Source organism: Muntiacus reevesi, chromosome 10 (genome assembly GCF_963930625.1).
Source record: "Muntiacus reevesi chromosome 10, mMunRee1.1, whole genome shotgun sequence".
Classification (NCBI taxonomy): domain Eukaryota; kingdom Metazoa; phylum Chordata; class Mammalia; order Artiodactyla; family Cervidae; genus Muntiacus; species Muntiacus reevesi.
In genome coordinates this window covers 50397734-50412659 of record NC_089258.1, presented here as the reverse complement: position 1 = coordinate 50412659, position 14926 = coordinate 50397734, and the positions used below count along the sequence as shown (strand labels likewise).

At 34.3% G+C, this 14926-nt stretch overlaps 1 protein-coding gene across 4 annotated transcripts in view; it reads right to left on the bottom strand.

The window, feature by feature from the left end:
- NEIL3 (nei like DNA glycosylase 3) overlaps positions 1-4722 on the bottom strand; it is a 347249-nt gene extending 342527 nt beyond the window's left edge. For 3 of the 4 annotated variants that reach the window (XM_065946470.1, XM_065946469.1, XM_065946472.1), the window contains exon 1: positions 4669-4722. The gene's annotated coding sequence lies outside the window, so the exon portion shown is untranslated. The remainder of the gene's footprint in view (positions 1-4668) is intronic. The other variant, XM_065946471.1, reaches the window with a different exon arrangement.
- Positions 4723-14926: the final 10204 nt, after the last annotated feature.

The window sequence follows — 14926 nt, the reverse complement described above, 5'->3', positions numbered from 1 at the left end:
TTTCCTACAGTTCAAATCTCAAAAGAGAAACTTTCACTGTAAGTGCCTTAGTATATAAGATACATGGTTTATATTATTAGAGTTGGCCAGATTTGATGAGAACTATTAATCAAAATTGTTCTTACATGGCAGAAATGGATGAACTTAACTATTTTTCTTTTTGAGAGGAAGAGAAAGGGAGGAATAAAATCTCATAGAATTTAAAATAACTTACAAATTTTATAAGACAATTATGATAAATATGTATTGTAAATTCTCTGTCAAGTTATTTTATTATTTAAAGTCTTTTGACCTTAATATTAGTAGTTTCTTTAATAATGAATTTTACCAAAAGAAAAAAAAAACTAGTGTGATTTTGAGTACATGAATAAAATACATACCAAGAATAAGGAAATAGATTTTTTTTAATACCCTGTAAAAATCTTTGGTCATTTTTATTAAAAATATATATTCTATGTATATATTATTTTCATTAAATACATTAGATTCTTTTAAACTGAAAGAACTACTTGCATAACTCTAGAGAATATAAAAGAAGATGCCTCAATTATGTACTTCAAATTATTTCCACTTGCTGTATGAACTGATAAAGTTCTATCCCAATATAGCACTTCAGGAGAACCTGGCAGATAATTACAAGAAACATCCAACAGAATGAATTCTATTGCCAATAACATGCCAGGCGTGGCTACCCTGAAATCCTTAACTACAACCACCTAAAGATTCTTGATAAAGTATTAAATTTTAATGAATGACTTTTGCAAAAGGAAGAAAAATGTCCAGAAATCCTGAACAATCAGACAAAAGAAGTCAAGTCCTAGGAAGCTGAAAACTTAATGAAAACTGTACACTCTTTACTAGGTTTTTTCAGGTCCTTACTGCAAAAGTCATTCTAAACTTCACAACCACCCCTTGACTATTATCCTAGTTAATGATACATAACTTGGCCAAGGTCACACCAGCAGACGTGCACTAGAGTCAGTAAACTTAACCAGCTCATGGATTAGAAGCCTCTGGATCTGAGATAACACAACAGTCTCAAAATGTTCAAAAAAGATTTTAAAATATACACAGGATCATAATGAAAGACAAGATACTAAATAACAATAAACATATTTGAAAAAAAGGTCTAAATATAACCTGTGGATGTTAAAAAAAAAAAAACTCACTGAAAATAAAACTCATTTTACTTAAGCTGTTACTTGAGTAAATTACCCCTATACCTAGTGGAACGTTCAGATTACAGGTTAGCTGAAACCTGCTATATGTATTTTCTGTCACCAATTTGGGAAATGAAAATGCACCACATGTTGTGTATTGTAAATTTTAAAGCTTCATAGCATCCTGCTGCCTCAACATTCCCACAAGCAGGCTGTGGGCACCCTGCCCAGATGACCCGGAGCAGCAGTGCTCACAAGAACCCTTTTTTGTCAAAACTGTAACCTAGTGAAATTGCACACGCCCGTGAAATCCGTGCATACCTTTGGCTAGGATGCTCCAGCCGGCGCCCCAGTAAAGGCAGTTACCCAAGGGCCCTCCTTCCTCTCCCTGCCCCCTCAGCTGCCCCAGATGTCTGGCATTCTCTCCTAGAGCTCCCTCCAGGTCCTCCCCTGACGATGAGCACTGACGGTCCCTCCAGGACCTGTGACTACAGGAAACGGTGCTTTCCTGCCTCTTCTGTTTCCCCTCCTGCCAACACACCTGCCCTACCATCCCAAGAGAAAACCAGAACAGCTGCTCACAAAAGCACGACCATATCCAATCACACAGGTCAGCCAACTACAGTCCTACACGTACCCAGGTGGGAGAGAACCAGGTTATTGGAAACTATTTATATTATACTGCAAGTATTCTTTGACTAATATATATTTGTTTTTATATATTATATACAATTATATGTATTATATATATACAAATATATATATTTGACTAATATATAATATATATATATATTTTAAACTGGGGTGGGCAGGGTGGGATGAAGAAAATGAACTTATTCCCTTTCTTTTTTAGAAATGAGAATCACTTAAATGATGGAATGCATTTGGATGGGCATGCAAATTTACTGAGGGGAAGATATAATAGGAGTAATTTTAAATTTTTAAATACTAAACTGAAGGGTCCAGGTCAGTAGGCTCCAGATGCAGCTCCAAATGTAAGTTCTAACAAATTCATTTTATTATTTCCCTGAGTTTTAAGGTTAAAAGAATCTTTAAAAATTTTACAGTGTCAACATTGAATTTTCAAAAGTTTACTTTTACTATAATTAAAAATACTCATAAATCACTGTACATTTTATCCACTCCCTCTCTAATACAGTGTACATACACCATAGTCACCATGAAATAATTACAAACAGAAAAATAACCATAAACTCTAATACCTATGATAGTAGGACACTTTTTTCCCTTATTTTGACACAGAGGCCCCTACATACTTAGAGATAATTTTACAAATGAAAATCAAAATGATCACTGAGAACATTTTAAGAGCTCAAAATGTGACATTAAATATTACTATCATTATTGATAATGAATTAGTAATTGAAATAGCATTTATGCCACTTATAGTATTGAAGGAAAATGGAAGAGGCACTGAAGAAAATACCTTCTGTTCTTCTATCAGGTATTAAAATAAAGCCCAGCCAAATTCTGGCAAAGAGATGCCAGGACAGACTAGCTTGAACATAGCATGAAGTTCTTAGATCTACTATCATGTGCAAGCCTCAGTGATTTCACTTAGCTCCACAAAACCCATGCTAAAAGCCTCAGAAGGATGTTAGAAAGCAGATCTTCTAGACCCCTTTTAATGTTTTTTTACAGTATTAACAAAATAACATTCAATTATTTTCATCACCATGAATCCTAAACAAATCATGAGCAAACAGAATCCCACAACACATAAAAAGGATCACACACCATGATCCAGTTAGATTCATTCCTGGGCCACAAGTATGGTTCAGTATATACAGATCAATCAATGCAGTATGTCACATTGACAAAAAGAAAGACAAAAACCACATGAATATCTCAACAGATGTGGGAAAAGCATTTGATGAAATTCACCATCTATTTGTGATAACTCTCACCGAAGTGGGTGTAGAGGGAACATATCTCAACATATTAAAAGCCATGTATAACAAATTCATAGCCAACATAGTATTTTTTTCCCATAACTTATAATACTAACTTCTGGGGGGGTCACTAAACATGACATACATTTTGAATAGTCCTCATTACTTTCTTCAATTTATTCTTTATGTTTTAATAGAGTCAACTGAGTTACTTTTTATCTTAGGGAATTCTTTTTGATTTTCCCAAACATTTCTTTCCTAAATCACAAAACATCATTAAGTTAATCTTACACTGTATTAAAACAGGCCTCTGAATGATGAATAAATATGAATGAATGACTGATTACGCATCACACATCTGACACATCCTGCAGTAAGATGTCAGGTCCTTCCTGGGGAGATCAGGGAGTTTGCTGGAGGATGCTCTACGGGGTAGGCCTGAGAAACCAGGGTCTATGTGAAAGCAAAACTCCAACTCCTCTTCAGTCAAGCTACCTCCTGAGGTCACAAGAGAGGAAGGGAGAGAAGATAGTAGGAGGAGAAGAGGAGAGAGGCATCCAGATGCCATTTGGACAAACTAACTTCTTTTGAATGCCCAGAGTGCTTGATCTACAATTATTTGAACCCTCTCATCTCTTCTAACAAACATTAATTTTAATAAAAATATATTCCATTTTTGAGTATTTTTACTTTGTTCCCATGTACACATTACTGAGTGTTGCTTAATTTATACAGCACATTGATGAGGTTGCTTAAGTTATAATTCTTAGCTTATGAATGAAGAAGAAAAAAGATTTAGTGGCCAACCCTGATCACACCTGACATGTAGCAATAAAGCTGCCATGAGTTCTTGAACAAATCAATGAATAAATAAACACTTGAATCTTTCACTGCTACAGCATTAGAAGGTAGGAAAGTCTCCAAATTGCAAGTATATTTTCTGATATATTTTATATTCTCATATTTTTCTAATTTTTTTCAATGTTGACAGCAATAAAATTGCTAAGAGTAAAATTTGTTAAAAAAATTCTAAAATATGGGCTATTTTAGAATATTTTATAAAATATGAGCTCATTTTCTAAAAATGAACTCAGAAGATAATGTTAATTCTGATTAGTCACATCAGCACTTTTCATTTAACCTTTTATGTCTTACCCCTTTCTGTCTCGTTTATAACCTGATTTTACTCAGCTTCCTTCTCAAAGCTCATGGAAAGTCCTGAGTATTTCTTGGTCTCCCGTGAAGTTGTGCATTTGCCCTGGCAATTCTCAGGTGGACGACTGGAGTCCAGGGAGGTCGGCTGACTAGACAGAGATCACACTCAAGCTACTGAAATTTAGGACTAGAGTCTGAGAATCTTTTGACTCTGGATTTCCTCTCCCCCAACCATTAAGATTAATTACTTTAAAAAAAAGGTAAAACAACCACAAAACCTAATATTACTTCATTCTTCTCATGACTGAAGACCTGCATCACAGACCAAACAAATTTCAAGGCTCACAATTCAATAATCAAAAGAAAGAAAGGCACACAGCACTTTGCCTTGAAAAGGTAGAACTGAAATCGAGGCTTAGATGGGAAAACTAATGACTTACCTTAGTATCTGCAGTCCTTCCCATCTTGTTCTTCATATTCCAGAGAGATTACTCTTCATTTTGAAAGAAATGATGAAAGAAAAAATGAAAAAGTATGTTATGTTTCTTTTAAGTTACTCTAATTTAATTTGATGTAGTACATGTAATTAAGCATACAGGAAGCTTTTCTTTAATAAGCAATAGTTAAGTCCCAAATTTTTAAGAATATCTACAAAAGAGCCTCACACCAACCTTCTGGTAAAGAGTAAACAAAGGACCAAAGTGAAAGGGAAAGTGAAAGTCGCTCAGTTGTGTCCAACTCTTTGCAACCCCATGGACTGTACAATCCATGGAATTCTCCAGGCCAGAATACTGGAGCGGGTAGCCTTTCCCTTCTCCAGGGGATCGTGCCAACCAAGGGATTGAACCCAGGTCTCCGAAATTGTAGGCAGATTCTTTACTAGCTGAGCCACAGGGAAGCCCAAGAATACTGGAGTGGGTAGCCTATTCCTTCTCCAGGGGATCCTCACACCCAGGAATTGAACTGGGGTCTCCTGCATTGCAGGTGGATTCTTCACCAACTGAGTTACCAGGGAAGCCCCAAATAAAGGACCAAACCAACTATCCAACACTTAGACAATGGAATACTTGACTGAAAAGACGTGCATGTATAAGAAAGAGAAAGGATAACTTCAAACTACTTGGAGCACACATGCTGACAAGGCTACAGGGGACGTTCACCCACTTACACATCATTAATTAACAAGTGGTCTAGACAAACATTTCACATGTGTTCAATTATGACCCACTGATACAATTCCAGGGAACCTGATACTTTTTTATTTAGCCTAGAATGGGCATTTTACAATGACAGTGGTACATATATTTTACATAAATATCAAATTTTGTTTACACATATGTTGGTTGTTGTTGTTTAGTCTCTAAATCACATCTGACTCTTTGAGGACCCCCATGGACTGTACCCACCAGGCTCCTCTGTCCATGGGATTTCCCAGGAAAGATTACTGGAATGGGTTGCCATTTCTCCTCCACAGAAGGGACAGAACCCACATTTCCTGAACTGGCAGGTGGATTTTTTACCACTGAGCCAACAGGGAAGCCTTTACACATATATAGACAAAATTTATAATTTACTAAATTTTACTAACAATTAATTTAAGAATACAAACAAAAACTTTTGAAACCTTTAATTTATAAAGTAGAATGATTGGAATTCTCATTTGCATTCCTTTCAATGAGGACACGGTTTATGGTAAATGTGAGGTATTTTCTATGAGCCTGAATCCTGTACCACATCAGTGCAAACTCTTTTTCAGTCATAAAGGATGTGAATCAGGTATATTAGTATTTTTGTCATTGTTTTTTCTTGCAGTTGAGGGAAAGGAAGGATAAAATAAGGATTTTCATCAAATACATTAGTTTGAAGGAAAATATACAGAGAATCTAAATATTTTAGGTATTCAAAAATTTTCCAACTTGACATATAATTTGCTTTAATTTTCTCTCACTTCTCTCCTTTTCACCCCTTGCTATGTATATTATCTTGCACAAATTGAAAACAATTGTATTGAAAGAATTCCAAGCTCCAAAAAAATTTGTGACTGACTTTAGTTAAGAAAATACAATAGATTCCTGACTTGGTCATATTCCAGGAAGCCTGTCGAAAATGACAGTTTAAAGAAATTTAAATACATTGTTACCACTTTTTCCACTACATCTTGAACAGCATAGAGATCTCTATCACAGTTATCTTAAATGCGTCTTACCTTTTTCACCCATATCAAAATATCTACTCTCATTTCCCTTTCCACAGATAGAAAAACAGGAAATAAAAATCAGAAGTTCTTAACATTATACATATATTTTTTTCAAACAAAGCTTAGAAATATGGTGATGAAGCAGTCAAATAATAAAACTAGTAACTCCAGTTTTAAAATAAATATTATACACAGAGCATAAATTTATTATGTCTAAGCGGACTGGTCATAGCAAACATCCACTTCCAACAACAAAAGAGAAGACTCTACACATGGACATCACCAGATGGTCAACACCAAAATCAGATTGATTATATTCTTTGCAGCCAAAGATGGAGAAGCTCTACACAGTCAGCAAAAACAAGACCAGGAGCTGACTGTGGCTCAGATCATGAACTCCTTATTGTCAAATTCAGACTGAAATTGATGAAAGTAGGGAAAACCACTAGACCATTCAGGTATGACCTAAATCAAATCCCTTATGATTATACAGTGGAAGTGAGAAATAGATTTAAGGGACTAGATCTGATAGAGTGCCTGATGAACTATGGACGGAGGTTCGTGACATTGTACAGGAGACAGGGATCAGGCCATCCACATGGAAGAGAAATGCAAAAAAGCAAAATGGTTGTCTGAAGGGGCCTTACAAATATCTGTGAAAAGAAGAGAAGCGAAAAGCAAAGGAGAAAAGGAAAGATATTCCCATCTGAATGCAGAGTTCCAAAGAATAGCAAGGAGAGATAAGAAAGCCTTCCTCAGTGATCAGTGCAAAGAAATAGAGGGAAAAAACAGAATGGGAAAGGCTAGAGATCTCTTCAAGAAAATTAGAGATACCAAGGGAACATTTCATGCAAATATGGGCTCAATAAAGGACAGAAATGGAATGGACCTAACAGAAGCAGAAGATATGAAGAAGAGGTAGCAAGAATACACAGAAGAACTGTACAAAAAAGATCTTCACGACCCAGATAATCACAATGGTGTGATCACTCACCTAGAGCCAGACATCCTGAAATGTGAAGTCAGGTGGGCCTTAGAAACATCGCTACAAACAAAGCTAGTGGAGGTGGTGGAATTCCAGTAGAGCTATTTCAAATCCTGAATGATGATTCTGTGAAAGTGCTGCACTCAATATGCCAGCAAATTTGGAAAACTCAGCAGTGGCCCCAGGACTGGAAAAGGTCAGTTTTCATTCCAATCCCTAAGAAAGGTAATTCCAAAGAATGCTCAAACTACCGCACAATTGCACTCATCTCACACGCTAGTAAAGTAATGCTCAAAATTCTCCAAGCCAGGCTTCAGCAATACATGAACAGTGAACTTCCACATGTTCAAGCTGGTTTTCGGAAAGGCAGAAGAACCAGAAATCAAACTGCCAACATCCGCTGGACTATCGAAAAAACAAGAGAGTTCCAGAAAACCATCTATTTCTGCTTTATTGACTATGCCAAAGCATTTGATTGTGTGGATCACAATAAACCGTGGAAAATTCTGAAAGAGATGAGAATACCAGACCACCTGACCTGCCTCTTGAGAAACCTACATACAGGTCAGGAAGCAACAGTTAGAAGTGGACATGGAACAACAGACTGGTTCCAAATAGGAAAAGGAGTACGTCAAGGCTGTATATTGTCATCCTGCCTATTTAACTTATATGCAGAGTACATTATGAGAAACGCTGAGCTGGAAGAAGTACAGCTGGAATCAAAATTGCCAGGAGAAATATCAATAACCTCAGATATGCAGACGACACCATCCTTATGGCAGAAAGTGAAGAGGAACTAAAAAGTCTCTTGAAAGTGAAAGAGGAGAGTGAAAAAGTTGGCTTAAAGTTCAACATTCTGAAAACTAAAGATCATGGCATCTGGTCCCATCACTTCATGGGAAATAGATGGGGAAACAGTGGAAGCAGTGTCGGACTTTACTTTTGGGGGCTCCAAAATCACTGCAGATGGTGACTGCAGCCATGAAATTTAAAGACACTTACTCCTTGGAAGGAAAGCTATGACCAACCTGGATAGCATATTAAAAAGCAGAGACAGTACTTTGCCAACAAAGGTCCGTCTGGTCAAGGCTATGGTTTTTCCAGTGGCCATGTGTGGATATGAGATTCAGACTGTGAAGAAAGCTGAGTGCCAAAAAACTGATGCTTTTGAACTGTGGTGTTGGAGAAGACTCTTGAGAGTCCTTTGGACTGCAAGGAGATCCAACCAGTCCATCCTAAAGGAGATCAGTCATGGGTGTTCATTGGAAGGACTGATGCTGAAGTTGAAACTCCCAATTCTTTGGCCACCTCATGCGAAAAGTTGACTCATTGGAAAAGACCCTGATGCTGGGAGGGATTGGGGGCAGGAGCAGAAGGGGACGACAGAGGATGAGATGGCTGGATGGCATTACGGACTCAATGGACATGAGTTTGAGTAAACTCCGGGAGTTGGTGATGGACAGGTAGACCTGGCGTGCTGCGATTCATGGGGTCACAAAGAGTCGGACACAACTGAGTGACTGAACTGAACTGAACTGAAGCAGACAATTAATGTAATGTTTTTGATTAAATGTGATATTATACTTATAATAAAAACTTGTTTTCATTTTCAAGGATAAACTTTGGGATGTACATTTTTTATAGTAAAAATAATTAACATGCTCAAATTTTATTTTTAATATACTGTCAAATGTAAACTTTATATTAATTTAAACTTTAAAAAGGTACAGTTTTTAAAAGCATGTTACAATCTTTTCATATACAGTCATGAAAATAACTTTCTTTGTATGGTCAAAAAGACTAATATTTAGTGTCTGTTTTTATTTCAGGTTGAAACTTTGATTACTTTTCTATAGGTTCTCCATTTTTTTCTTCATTTTTTAAAAGGCATTTTTTAAATACACCTTGATAAAACTGCAACATTTTAATGGATGACCATTTAAAAAAATAAAGCATATGTTTGATAATTATATAAGTTTTAAAATATACTATCATGTCATTTACATTTTTAAAACTTAAACTTTTAATCATGTCTAACATACTTATTTCTTTATTGTCCTTAAAAGTCCCCATGTCTCTCCTTTATACTTTAGCCTTTTAAGTCCAAGAAATTTCCCTGTATCCTCTCAGCCTGTGGTGGAATATGTGACTCAGCCTGAATTCAATAATTTTTTTGTGGTTGTTGAATAAGTGGAGTCCAAATGGTTTACTATGTACATAAACTACATTTTAGTTATTATTTCTATTCATTTCTTTCAGAACATATTTAATCATGTCTTCAATGTTGTTCATTTGTTAACTTATTCAACAAATATTTCTAAAATATTTGGATAAGGAACCGACTCTTCCTTAATGAAGTAACAACAGCTGTCCAATCTTCTGTGTCTATGTTCATCTTCCTAAATATGGCTAAGCCCTTGCATTCCTGAATTTTAAGCATATGTCAGATCCACTCACTGGGATCTGAGCTGTGGTCTTTCTTGAGCTTGTACTATCATCTTGTCATCATGCTCTGGTATGACAAAGTTCATAATGAAGTGGAAAGAAAATCTTATTAATTAAATAATACATAAATGTTGGCTTTCAGAGTGGCTTACTTTATGAGGCAGCAGATACCAGAAGCATCTGTCACAGAGCCTAGAGACATGAGTCTTACTTACTTTGACTTGTATGCGCAAGCTAAGGTCTGTTTTACTCATCTGCAAAAAGTGAGTATGTACAGCTAAGTAACACAAGATTGCTGTGTTTAATTCATTTGTGAATATTTGAAAGCACTGAAAAACTATAAAATGATATTCATATATGGACTGGTAAGCTATCGCCTGTGGGCCAGTTGCCTGCTATTGTAAATAAAATTTTATTGGATCACAGGGATACCTCTGTTGATTTATATTTTTTCTTCGGTAGACTTCAGCTATAACAGCAGAATTGAGTAGTTGCAATAAAGGCCTTGGGTTTGCAAAGCTTAAAATATTTACTGTTTGGTCCTTTATGGAAAAATGTTGACCCCTCCTAATGATATTAATACTTACCACTAACAATAATAGCAACAAAAGTCAATTTATACAACTCTAATGAAAAATATTTAAAATATTTCAAGTGGTGATATACTGTTTATTTCTTTAGGAAACTGATAAAGTTGATTTTGTTAACTGATCAATAATATCTAACAGTAAATTTTTATATCAATATGCCCAAGCTTAAATTTAACATTCACATAAATGTTAATCTCTATAATGATAAGTTTATTAAACTCTTAATATCACACTTATGCATTTAATATTTATACTATACCGTATAATACTGATTATAAAAATTATAATGCTGACACTAGTGCATAAACATAAATACATTTATGATATTTAAACTGTGGTACACTGAACAAATATCATTTACATTTACTTAATTAAAATACTATAGATTAACATTCCCTAGTTTTAAAATATCAAAAGTGAAAATCAATCAGACCACTTGATCTAAGGTAATTAGAGAAGCATATTCACTTTATTAAATCTTTGGATTAGAGGCAATTTGAAGCCATCAGTGACCAAGCAAGAAACCATATTGAAAACAACCTATTGGACATCAATAATACTATAAAGTCATCCTTTGTAAAGTGAAGAGGCAGAAGACACTTTACTATATATAAAAGTTAGTCCTATAACTGACAAGTACAGAAATGCAATGAACTTATCTGAGTGGGAAGGGAGACAGTGCAGTACAGCTTAGATGATGTTCTTGGTCTTGATACTGTTTGCTATTTGAAGAGACTTATTCTTTAAGGGTATTTCATTTGCTGATATATCAGTTGTGATATATCAGTTTGAATATGATATTTGAAGAAATTAAAATAATACTTTATTTCCTTTTGTGGCATATGACAAAAAGATAGACTTTTAAAGATTCTAACAGTAACTATAGCTTATAGTCATTAATTGAAATAATAAAACTAACTCTACATGATGTTTAGAATAAAACATAACCTATAAAACAGATACCCAAATGACAGAGGACTTAAACACACAGGTTACCTAGTTTTAGAAGCTTATGTGTAAATCATCTTGGCCTTTTGATACAACTCAAAAATGGTCCCTCCTTGGATCTGCACTCGGTGTAGAATGAATCTACTGTAATTCTAGTCTGTTTTCATGAAGTTGACATACATTGATGACCTATCAGAAAAAGTCTCCTCAGAAAGAAAAACCATCCATATTCTTTGATTAGAAATTCAATTATTTCTTAAGATGCTATGTGACTATACTATGGGGATATAACTTCTAAACTAGTGACCTACAGAAACAGCCTTAGCATCAAGTCAGGGTAAACAGGTGTTACTTAGTAATGGAGTACCATCACTACACACAAAAATGACAAAACATGGATTATCTTTGAAGCATACAATATATATGAGACTACAAAATCTGTGCTGCAAATCTGTTGAACTGTAATCTTCCACTTTCTCAGCTATGTGGTTGCTTCAAAATATTAAGTCTACAATTTTCTCTTTCATTTTCCTTTCAAACACTGACTAAGCGTGACAAATAGCTTTATGTCTCATCTCATTTCATTTCCATGATGTGATCTTCAAAACCACAAATGCACCAAAAGCAGAAATGACTTTATACCACTAATTCTGGTTGTCTTCATAGACCTAATCCTGGAGGCAGGAGCTGCTTAACAGGCAAGTCATGGCCTTAATTTTAGCCCACAGGAATATTTTGCTTAACCAGCATAGTATTTTAGAAATTGGGAAATTTTGTGAATCCTTCCTAATCTTTGACTTCACTTGAAAATAAAAAAAATCTTTCAATATGGGTCCACAGCTCCATACGGTAACAAGCAGTTGGATGTGATTCATGTCTGCCACAGCCTCGACCAATTCTACTGCTTCAGATTTGGGACTTTTCATTGATTCAAACTGCCTGCATAGTATCTACATTTTCTAACGTTCTGAGTTTTTCAGTGATTTGGCCCCTAGCACAATTAGAACATAGCAATTAACCTTTCCCTGCATATATGACTGGTATTTCCTATTCACTTTCTTACCAATTTTGAATCAACTAACTAGATTCATACAGCATATGGTATCGAAGAGTACAGGACTATAAAGGAGGAGAATAAATCTCACGTGATGAATAATAGAAACTGGAAAAGCTAGAGTTTAAGTTAGGATGTGCCCTCTGGTCACTTGTCCCTGAAGCCTGACACTTTCAGTATGCCTCTGGATCAGTCCACATACAACCTGACCTATATAGATAATTTATTGGACAAAACTGATTCAGACTTTTTTGGAATCTTAAATTATAAGTACTAAATCCCTCTGAATTTCTTCAATGTCCAGAGTTTAAGTTGATATATCATATTATAAATTACAATAATCAGTTCAAATTCTATAATAATACCTTTCAATGGACACTAAATTATTATCTTAAGCTTTTTAAATGCATATAATGCTAAAACTGGCATTCATCTGAAGATGGTAAAACTTCTTATAATAAATATATACAATATGTGAAAATAACATATGCCTGCCTTTCTTACCTCTACTATCCTTAATCTCCTATTCATCTTTTATATTTCTTATATTATTTAAGATGATAAACAGAAACAGCACTGTAAGACATTTGTCTAAATTTTACATTTGTCCAAATTAAACCAAAGAACTGTAACAAGCTTGATTTTACTCTCCTTAGCATACAGTTTCTTTTATCACATGGCATGATAATTAAATGCATTAAAACATGCTCTTTGGTCAAGGTTTTTTAATTTACTACTATAGTTTTCTTAGTTGAGCATAAATGAGCTTTATTTCATTTTTAAATTTCATTTCTGACACATGATCCATCATTCAATCATGTTGCGACCGATGTAAATCATTTCAATAATGTGTAGATGCAAATCTTAAAGAAAAATTAAAATTCTTAAAGAATTATTAAGAAATGTAAATATATCATAAAAGTCCAAACCAGACACAATTATGTGTAAGTTGCTTTTCCCCAAACGAACACATAAACAAACACATACTCATATGCAAACTCCATTTTTCAAAGACAATATTTGTAATTTTTTATATTCTCACTACATATATAAAGTGTTTTTGTCACTCAATAATATGTCTTATCCATCTCTCTCTCCATACTAAAATATGTAGATCTAGGTTATACTTTATGACTATGGAGCATTTAATTGCATGATAAACCTAAATTTATAAAACCACCTCTGGTAAAATGTTGGTTATTTGTTGCTTTCTTGTTTTTTGACTATTACAAAATTTAAATGAATACATTTTTATATAAATCTTTTCACATCTATATTAGATAAAACAAGGATACATTTTTAGAAGTAAAATGGTTGGATCATACTGTCAGCAAATAAATAATTTAAAAATGACCTCTGAAAATACTACCTCAGGTACAACTTTTATCTCAGCATTAACAACAGAGAATGTTAATCTCTCCATACTTTAGGGGACACTGAGTATTATCAATTATTTAAAATTTTGGGACCTTATTTCATCAACCAATTTGTATCATTTGTATTTTTATCTATAAAATACTTTTAGTTTTAGTATATTTTTCTTTCTCATATAGGACATACTAAAATAAGCAAATCTGAGCATCATTACTAAACATAACATCTTAAAAGGCAATAAATACTAATCAATAAAGAAAAATGCTGTCTAATTTAACCATTCTGATCAAACTATTGCCTATTTTATCTCATTTTGTAACTCATTCCCCACCACGTTAGATGTGATAGCTTAAGTGTCCTTTGAAACACACCCGTTTACACTAGTATCTGAAGACCATTTTGAATAAACTCAAACAGTGTCAAGGACCTGGGACAGTGTGTCTCCTGTGACTTTGCAAAATAGATGGTTAGCTTCCATTTTTCAGTTGCTCTCTCGCAATCCACCAGAAATGTTAGTCATTTATGTGTGTGGTTACTGGTGAAAGAAATGGAATTTCCTTTTTTGTTCATAGATAATTGATTCTCTCATTTTTTAGGAGTTTTACCTATTGAATATTATACATTTTCTTATTTACACCAAATCTAAACAAACTAGAACTATATAGTGAATAATTTTCTATATTCTTTTTAAGAACTTTGTAGTAAAAACCTCTCTTAAATATAAAATCTTGGTAAATGAATTCTTTAGAATTACTTCAGAAGGGTTTCCATACCAAAAATGATGATATTAAAAATTTTTGATGACATAAAGAAAATAACTATAAAACAAAATCAAAAGCTGCTAAACATGGCAACCCTTGGGATCAAGATGTGCTAAGTAGCTTGAGACATTGTGGAAAAACTGTTTAAGCAGAAAGCACTATTCCACAGAACAAATTCTAGACATGGAAATAATTCGGTGATATAGGCACCTGAGAAGAATCAGACAGAAAAGCAGAACATGACTCTGTAATAAAGTCAGGGAACTGGTATAGGACTTCTGATCCCCATTTCCCTGAATATAGATTATGTGTCTTAAATTGGTGTGCATTCTTTGACACATCAT